Source organism: Brassica napus, chromosome A2 (assembly GCF_020379485.1).
Source record: "Brassica napus cultivar Da-Ae chromosome A2, Da-Ae, whole genome shotgun sequence".
Classification (NCBI taxonomy): Eukaryota; Viridiplantae; Streptophyta; class Magnoliopsida; order Brassicales; family Brassicaceae; genus Brassica; species Brassica napus.
Genome location: NC_063435.1, coordinates 18,414,960 through 18,425,110, shown reverse-complemented (window position 1 = coordinate 18,425,110; position 10,151 = coordinate 18,414,960). Strand labels below are relative to the sequence as shown.

Here is a 10,151-nt window from a genome sequence, read left to right as displayed (position 1 = left end):
CTTGTTTGGTTCCGTGATCCATTTCTCTCGAGTCTTTTGCTCAAGAACTTTTGTCGAGAGTGTGTCGAGAAAGATTTTGTACAGAAACACAATTGTGGGACGTTTATTTTGAGATATCAATTTTTTGACCCTAACAATCTTTGCTTCTTATTGTCGATTTAATAATTCTAGAACGCCGTACAACCTTTTCAATAAAAACTATACGAAATTTATATTGCGAGAAATATTTTCCGGGGAATTTTAGACATTGATTCCGTCGTGACCGATTTAGACCCCAATAGTTAGCCCCCAGCTCGTTAGAATTATGAGCTTTTAGCGTGAGGTTCTAACGAGTGGCTTGGCATGTTTGGCAAGTTAGGGAAGTTAGGCGGAATTAATGGTTGAAAAGATCCGTCGTAAGTGGTCTTCTCATTCTTCTGAGAGTGTAATGGAATAAGATTGGGGCTGCGCCTTATGATGGCTGCCTACGTACCCTTGTTGAAGGGATCAAGCCTTTCGTAGTTTGTCTTGGAGTTAAGATTCTTATGACCTATTTTCCAGGGAGACCTTTACGGTCTAAGGTCTCGTTTATATGTCGTGTAGATGTTATCATGGATGTTGCTGCAGATGGCATTTTATATGGGTGTAGAGGGAAGATTACGAGTTGTCATCTAGTAATCTAACTCTGTGTGAACTGCTATATCCCCAATCTGTTTCGAGAGTTTTCCGCAGTGCGTAAACTTGCGGGATTTCTGAAGACGCTCGAATATTAAAGTCCGCAATATGTTCTCGGCTTACGTGACTTGTATGGTAGGAATCGAGAATCTCTTTGAGGACAATTTTTAAGTTTCCCGAAAGTGCTGACCAAAATTACAGATTTTTTTTAATGTAGCGCTATTACCCTTGTGTCGGGTGTTCGAGGGCTATCTCTATGAGATGGCTTAGTCGGTTTAGAACGTTTAGAGTTTGTTGTGATTAGTAACAAACTTATCGGTAGATATTACCGTTTTTGACTCTTCGCGAAGGATACATGGTTGAGAAGATGTTAGTGCGTATGACTGTTTGGTCTTCCAAGAAAGTGTTTTTATCGAGAAAGGTATTTTTGTCGAAAAAACTTATTCTTCAAGCGTCTGCGACGTCTCGCGATACTGAAGGTTTGTTTTTCTTTTGCATGCCGCGTTTCGTGGTTGAAATATTTGCGGGCTTGAAGATGTTTCGCGGTGCTGCAAGAGTTTAGTCTTAACCCTACGTCGGAGAAACATTTTTTGTTTGTCTACGGATGTTCGCAGCGAAAACTGTTATTGCTGTTTGGATGCTAATAGTGTGATTTGCGATCGAGGAATTAGGACTGAGGGGTCGCGTAAATTTGTCCATGAGAAGAAGCGTTTTCCTACATAGTGCTTTGTGAAGTGTTGGCCTTTCAAGATCTATTTCGTGCATTTTTGAGGATGTTTCATATAGGTCTAGGAGCTTTGTTACGATTTTTTCCTTACATGCCGTGTATTATGGGTAAAACATAGCGGGTTTTAAATTTAATGGTGGAGCGTATTGAACCTGGTCCATTGTCGACAAGTTTAGATTTTCTGTTAACCGTTTGGTTGTTAGGACTTAGTTTTGTTACGAAGAATTTATCATATGATTTCCGACTATGGGTTATACGATAATTGTTCTCTTAATAGTCACATGACATTTTTAAACAAATCGCAGATTGTCGTTTAGGCATTAAGTGATGGAGCCATGGTTGCTCAAATACTCTGGCTTGGCCTGAAGGATGTGTTCACTCAGATAGCCAAGGAAGTTGTAGGTCAAGGATTAGACCATGGTATTTTCGTGTTAACATGAAGATCATGTTAGTTTAGATTGTCCTTTAAGAGGATTCCGAATTCTAGTTCAAACTTTTACTGGAAGGTGTAGTTGACCGAGGGCCAAAGAGCGCTTGTCCAGATTGATAGGCCAAGTTTGCCAGGGTTATTTGTCTTAAGATGACCGATAGTCGTAGAAAACGATTCTCCGCTCTAGGTTTCAATTAGACAACAAATGTTTCGTATAATGTTACCTATAGGCTTATGAAAATTGATTCTTTTTTTGTCTGAGGAAGACGAAGTCTAAGAGGTTTAATACAGAACCAGTGCGGAGTCAGCTGTGGGATTGCCTTCTCGGATGTGGCCGAGGGAAAAGAAAGGCAGAAGTCAGCAAGCCGCAGGGCCAAAAAATAAGATCTATTAGATCGTAATGCGAAGAGATAAAGTTTTGAATGATCATCCAAAGTCAGATCTTACAGGTTTGTGTTTGCCATACAAAAAATACTTCTTCTTAAAACCAATTATTTTTACATTCGAAAGTTTCTTCGTAAGACTTGATCTGATTGTACAAAAGATTTTTCGTGTAAGTAATGGGACCTAATACCACTCAAATTACCCTAAGGAGTGTTACTCTCATCAAAAGAGATTCAGATGTAGTACTTAGGGATCAAATCCACAAGGAGCTAGGGAACAATTAAATCTAGTGTTTATTAATTCTAAAGGTTGTAAATGTTTAAATGAAATAGCAATAGTAACAATGCGAGTAAATAATAAATGTAACTTGGTTGGAAATGATATTAGATGTTGGGCCACTATTCAGGTGTTGGAGATTATAATACCTATAGATGCCTAACTGTTGCATGCATGATATATTAGAGCTCATTCGCTTAACTCAGTGATCAGCTGTCGCATGTACCACTGGTTAACAGACTAGATCTCGTGTATCAACGGTTAGTATGCAGACAACGAGAGAGTGTCGATCGATAGTCTATTAAGACGTCGACCGATACACATTTGCCAACGTCGATCGATTGGCAGTTGGGGACATCGATCGACGGGTTCTAGCCAGGCCTATGCGCGAGTATGAAATGCCCTACTAAGATTCTAAATTGGCGGTTAGCCCTCTCTAGCAATCCTAATATGATAGATAGATGTCAGGATGGGATAACAAGGGTGTTTGAATATGCAATCCTATGATCAAGTTCTAGTTAGCAAGGCTAAAACAAGCAATGAATACAAATCTATCATGAATATCACAACAAGGCAGATCTATAGTTTGGGGCTAATCCCACAAACCTATCTGAACCCTGGATCTAACAGTTGAACTACTCAGACATAGCAAAGCAATTCATATCAATAGAGAAATAGAAACTCATAGAATAGATGAAAAGAAATAGAAACAAGGAGTTCCAATCACAAGTGATCTTCTCTCCCAAATGAAACTTGTAACAAAACTAGGTCTAGAAAAAGCTCTCTTCTTCTCCTGTCAAAAACTTAGGCAGTATATATTCTACTAGGATAAAAAATCGTCAGGGCATTTTGGTAATTTGGCTTGGCCTTGGTTTTTAAGTCTGCTGAATCCAAAATGTCGCGTCTGGTGTATCGACATCGATCGATGGTACTTGTGTACATCGATCGATATTAATCTTCATCTGTCGAGGTATTTCCTGATATCGATCGTCAGCACTGATGCACATCGATCGATTATTCTTCCTCTCGTCGACCTCTAAGTGGTCAGCTCGGGTGAAATGTCCTTTAAGCTCTAAAATGCTCCAAAGTCGTAGCTTTACTCTGAAACGCACCTGAACCTGAAAACATACCTAGAAGAGTAGAAAACACAGATATATATATATAGTAAAATACTTATATACCATGGATAAAAATGGGTCAAATCCAAGGTATATCAACTCCCCCAGACTTACCCTTTTGCTTGTCCTCAAGCAAAACATACATGCAGTCTCTCTGAAAGAGGTTTGAAAATATTTGGGAATTTAAGATTTTAAAACATAGAAATCTTTCCTTAACAATTTTGCAACCACATTTGAAAAGTCCTAATCACAAAAGCACACCATGCAATATCCTAGCTTAGCAACCATTTCTAAGATAACACAACTTATCAATTCACGTCTGACATCCCCTCTACTGATTTCATTTCTTAGCATAAATATAAAGAGAATGCTTTACCTTGGGAGTATCGATCATAGGATGCAAGGATTTTAGACAGGTATGTGGAGGTGCAGGTAAAAGTTAGTTCCTAGTTTCTCTCTCTCTAAATTTCTCTCTTGAGTCAAAGTCTGCTTCCATTGCAGGATCAGTGACCAAGATTGGACAGGCTTCCATGAATCAAAACTTAGTGGTGGTTGCCACCAAGTTTTGTTCACTTCTTTTTGACCTATATCCAAGAGTTCTTTGCGAAACCGAGCCTTGAAGATTGCCGCCTCCAAGTCCCGTTTCGAACTCTTTTATTTGAGTCTTTATGAATCAAGCCTTAATGGTTTTAGCCACTAAGTCCTGTTCAGACTCATCCTAATTAAACAATAGATCTTATTTATATATATATATATATATATTTTTTTTTTGTTTATTTTATTATTATTATTATTATATTATTTTTTTTAATACTCACTAACTAATCTAAGGTCGAAATGTAGAGAGATAAATTGTGATAAATAATCTAAACCAGGCGTTACCTTCCAGACCTCTTTGAAGAATCCGATCCCATGTATACCAAGCCCCAAGACAAGCGTTTATGTCAGGTTTAGTGTTGGAAATCAGCTTTGGTTACTTCATACGGTCCAAGGCAAGTGTGTAGTTGATAGGTTGATCCGCTTTAGCATCTTTAGTGCTATCTGCAATCAGTAAATCTAAAATGGTGCTAAAGATTGGTTAGATATTCATGTTTAAATCAATATAAGATTATAGTCCCTATTTTCAATAGCTAAGCATAATTTATTTGAAATTCCTTTTTACATAAGAATAAAATAAATTATATCAGTAAATCTCCCCCCAGACTTAAATTACACTGTCTCAGTGTAACTCAGCCGGAGTTATGATGACTAGTTTATGATGTACGAAATGTAACAAGTAAGGAAGATACATCTGACCGGATTAGATATCGATCGATGGGTAAGTGTTACATCGATAGTCGTGTGGTTGCCTATGTCGAACGATGTCGACGTCTCGTCGTCGGTCGATATTCAGGTCCTCCTACTCTTGGTCTCCTAAATCTGAAAGAAATAAAACGAAAGAAATTAAATGCTAGCTAATAAAACCAAAGTAAAATACCTAATAGTGGGTTGCCTCCCACTCAGCGCTTGGTTATAGTCTTTTAGCTTGTCTGTGGTAGTGATTGGCTATTGGGTGGAGAAGCAGCTGCTTGTTGGAAAGCAAGCATCCACGTCATCTGTACGCATTCTGGACCAAGATGCAATGAAACTTCTTGTGGCCTCATCATTTCTTGTCCATTTGTCATCCATCTTCTCAAGTACTTTGGAGATGTTCTGTAGCCTTTCTTGAATGTTGTCAATGCTGACCTGGTGCCAGCCTATGTTGTCATAGGCGTATGCTGAAAGATCTGCCAGTTCCTTTTGCATTGACTCTACCGTCTTGTGTATCAGCTGCTCGCCGATTGGTGTAGACTCGGCGTCGATCGATGCGATTATGTGTTCGTTGGTCGATCTCGGCGAGTTACCATCGATCGATTTCGCTAGTGTCGTATCGATCAATGCTGATATCTGGTGTTGAGCTGCGAGTTGCCTCTGAATGGCTTTGACTTCTTTCTGTAGCCATTCTGCGTGGTTGTCTAGTCCACTGATTTTGTTGTCGAATGGAAAGTAGATGTCATCGCAGCGTTTGTCAAGTCTTTTTAGGCATGAAGTAATTGACTAGACAATTTGTTTAAATCTATCATGACTGGTGATATAAAGCGGTCATGAATATCCTCGTAAGTCCTCAGCCTCTCATTCATGGCTGAGACTTTAGCGTCAAGCGATGTGAAGGTACACATGTCGATCGATGTGGCTGGTTGTTGGTCCTTCTTGCGAATGGTGTCCAGATCTTGCTGTAGTAGCCCGATTTTAGTGCTTAGCCAGTCCACGTTGTTGTTGAGAGGGCAGTAAACATCGTTTATCCTCGTGTCGATGTATGAGACTTCCCATTCATCCCTGTGTTGTGTTGAACATTGCGGTTCTGCAGGGATCTGAGCTGTAGGAAGACTGACGTCGATCGATGTTGCACGTGGTGCATCGATCGATGCTGAGGTCGTAGCTTCCTTCTCAAGTTGCTGACGTAAACTCTCAATTTCTGTCCTCATTTCTGCCATACATCTGAAAAGCTCATTGTAGCCTCTATCCAAAGGCTGATGTGTATCTTCGACCAATGTTTTGAGCTCCTCTCCCAGTTTCTCCTGAGCTCCACAAATACCAAACACCATCTCATTGATTTCATCTTTGGTGTAGAGTTCTGGTGCCAGTCTTGTGAGTGTGAAGGAAGTGGCATGTTCTGGAAGACAGATGTGGCTCTCTTCAAAAAGAGATGCTCTTTCCAGTATTTTCCTGATGTTGTCCTTTGTGACAGGTATCATCTCACCAGCTACGCCTCGTGCGTGTCCACGCTCATCTCTGTAGACTCCATACTCGTCCCTTTGTTCCCAAGTGAACTTTCTGGCTCCGTACATGTCGAAAGCGCGGTTCCCACATTCATACCGTCTGTCGATCGACGTCGGTTATGCCTATCGATCGACGTTGGTGTCACCCTGTCGATCGATGTCTCCGTTGTACCATCGATCGATGTCTCCGTTGTACCGTCGATCGATGCTTGCCCTTTTGGTTGGCGTGATAGATCTGGGTTGATCTCTGTTGTGGCGACTCCTTCGTGGTTGTTAGGATCTGTTTGAATGACGTCTGGAGTGCCACGTTGCTGTGAGAATAGATTTTCAGGTCCATTGGCTACTTGAAGGATGTCTGCTATGTCCTCTCTGGACACTTGTAAAATCCTTCCATCCATTGCACGTGCGTTGCCATCTGGGTCCCTGAAAATACCAAATTCATCAGGTGTTAGAAAACCGTAATCAATGTTTGCATAATCATTCAATTTAGAAATAGAAAGATTAGGGTTTAGAGTAGTATCGATCGATGTAGATACAGTTGCATCGATCGATGGCAGAGTAATTTCTGCAGAACTTGTGTTCTTGAGATGATTGCTCTTCATGGATTTTTCTGTTGATGTAGAAGGAAGAGTGTTCATCTTTTTTACTTGTGTGTTTGCTCTGATGTGTGTAGGTGGTTTCGGAGGTGCAAAACGATTTATATAGGTATCTATAAACCTAGTTGGGGAGGGAATATTCTCCTGCTCCTGAATTTTTGCTGCGGCGCGAATATCGATCGATGTTTCTTTACGGGTGTCGATCGATTGTTTTGCTGGACGAGGGTGGGTATCGACCGATGTGGAGTGCACAGCGTCGAACGATGTTGGAAGCGTGTTGGTGAACTTGTGTGTTTCAAGTCTTTCATCCTGCAAAGACATTTCTATTGCACGTTCTTTCCAATAATCCTCATCGTATTCCTCCGTATGTTCCTCATTAGGTGAAGTAATTACAGTGTCAACTGCAAAACTTTCATGGGAACCACTGTCTGCCCAACTGCCTATGGAATAATCATCATGTCCTCTCTTGCTTGGAGGTTGGAAGGCAAAATGTTGGTAACAATGATTAGGTGAAGCGAAATGGTCAACTGGGTGCATTACGTCGAGTGACGTGTTGTTGCGGTCATCGGTCACCGTTGACACATTGGAATCGATCGATGGAAAGGTTGGGGTGTCGATCGATTCCGAGTACTCTGTTTCGTACTCCGATTCATACTCTGCTCCACAATGGCATGCGCCAATGAAGCCGAGTTCTTTTCCATAATCCACAGAATTAATGACCTTTCTCTTAGGTCGGATGGGGTCGTAGTGGATGTTTGGGTCTATGAGCGTTAGACACAATTTGTTTTTGTTCATGTCACATACGGCTCCTACTGTAGCTAGGAAAGATCTTCCAAGCAGAAGTGAAGAGTTCCAGTTAAGCTCGATGTCTAGGACATGAAAATCTACAGGGACAAGGGCATTACCAATCTGTACCTCCAGATCTCTTATGATACCTCCTGATCGTTTCTCTGAAAGATCCACGAAGGTGAAGGATTCCGTTGAGGGTTCGATGGTCAAACCAAGCTGGTCTGCCATGATCCTAGGGAGGATACTAACTGATGCTCCTGTGTCACACATTGAATGGGGAAATTCAACACCCTTGACTACGCATGGTATTGCAAACTTCCCAGGATCACTCTTCTTCGTCAATGTGATTCTGTGCTTCATCTTCTCTCTGACTTGATGAAACATTCTCCTAATGTCCTCCTCGGTTACCTTTGTTTCTCTGAAGAACATCCACAACCGCTGTGTGAAGTAAGCTTCATCAACAGGTTTTTCGATTGGGATTCTGAGGACTCGTTTAGTGAAACCATCCATCTCCTTATCGTTAGCTTCCCTCTTAAGGTTTTTAGGAATCTTCTCCTTTCTTTTCCTTAACCTTCTCCCTTCAGATTCTTGTTCTTCTTGAACTGATTCTGGTGAACTATTTAAAGGGTTGGGTTTGCTAATGGTTTAGGTGGTGGTCTGAGTGCGTTGATGTAATCATTATCGATTGAGGGTAACCGCACTCGGTATGTCAGAGGTGCTTGTCGATCGATGGGAGGTGTGTTGTGACGATCGACGTCGGACTTACTCTGTCGATCGATGGTTGGCTTAACCGATCGATCGATTTTTTCATAGAAAGGGGAGGGTGGGTGAGGATGCTTAGCTGCAAATTCTTCATGAGTTAGAATTCGAACCGCATTGCATTCAGTCGATTCGGCAGACGACATCGATCGATGACTGGAGTAATCCATCCATCGATCTTCATCATGGTCTGTCGATCGATGCGAGTTCATCGACATCGGTCGACACCATTGGGATCCGCCGAGACTCATGGAGCTTTCGATTTCGAAATCTCCTTCCTCAAGCTTTTCATTTCTCACCACTTGCCAGAAATCATCATCTATGATGGCATTTGCGTGGTGTTTTCCTTTGTCGGCTCCTGCCTCTCTAGCGAAAGCTTCTTGCCTCTTTATAGTCTCGCCCGTCTGAATTACTTGGGTTTCAAGTTTTCTCACCTGAGTCCCTAAGGTCTCGATTTTGGTGTTCAGATTGTTGTAGGCGGAGTCTATCTTACCGTTGAAATCCACGGTGATTTGTTGTTGTCCCAACAGTACTCGATCAAGCATCTCTTCGATCTTGCTTTCCTGAGTCTGGGTGGTGGATTTTGGTAGTAAGAGTTCGAGTAGCTCTTGTGTTGTTGAAGGGTTTTTGAAATTGTGAATTTTGGTTACTTCTTTGGCCATTTCCAAAGAAGTTTCTGTTTCCGCCCTGGTTTCCAAATTTCTGGAATCCGGTACCTCCGATGTAGTTCACATTTTCTTCTCCTTCCGTATCTGCTACTTCTCCTTCAGCTGAACAGACTTGCTTCCTAAGAAGCTCGTGCACCACATCTAACTTAGCTCTTACTTCGTCCATCTGTTCCTTCCCGATAGAGGCTACAGACTTCTTCCGTTCAGAGTCAGTGTTTTTGGTGCTGCTGCTGTTAGCAAGGTTTTCGATAAGTCTCACAGCTTCCAACGGATTCCGAGTAGTGAAGTTTCCTTCACTCGCCGTATCAAGGGCCATTTGATACTGTAAGGCGAGACCTCGGAAGAAAGTGCTTAGCAGCTGCACTTCGTTAAATCCGTGGTGTGGACAGTCTCGCTGGAAGAACCTAAATCTAATCCACGCATCTTTGAAGGACTCTCCAGCCTTCTGCGAGAATGTGGAAATTTTGTTCCGAAGTTCTTCAGCGCGCGCCTCATCGAAGAAGTTTCGTAAGAAAGCATTCTTGATGTCGCTCCAGGATGTTAAAGATCCTGTGGGTTGCTGCCTAAGCCAGTGCATCGCTTCTCCATTCAGCGTGTATCTGAAGAGCTTGCACAGCAGGTAATCTTCGGGGACTCCTTCCATCCGAATAGCAGCGATTAGATCCTCGAACCGTTCCAAATGGTCCATAGGATGCTCGTGCGGTAACCCAGAGTAGGGTATCTGCGACACGAGAGTGTAGTATTGAGGCTTCAGCTCGAAATTCTGCTTCTGGATCTCCGGAAGTCGAATAGCTGATCTGTTGGAATAGTACTCATCTGGGCGATTGTAGTCGGCCAGTGGTTTCGATCGAGCGTCCTCATCTACAGGTTGAGCAGCTCCTGTAGCATCAGCATCAGGGATTACAGTTCCCTGAGCATCTATTTTCTGACCTGTTGCATTACGCAGATGACC

At 42.0% G+C, this 10,151-nt stretch overlaps 1 non-coding gene across 1 annotated transcript; it reads left to right on the top strand.

Moving 5' to 3' along the window:
- Positions 1-9,570: 9,570 nt before the first annotated feature.
- Positions 9,571-9,676, top strand: LOC125589561. The gene has a single exon (XR_007325731.1). It is a non-coding gene; the product is annotated as a small nucleolar RNA R71 (small nucleolar RNA).
- Positions 9,677-10,151: the final 475 nt, after the last annotated feature.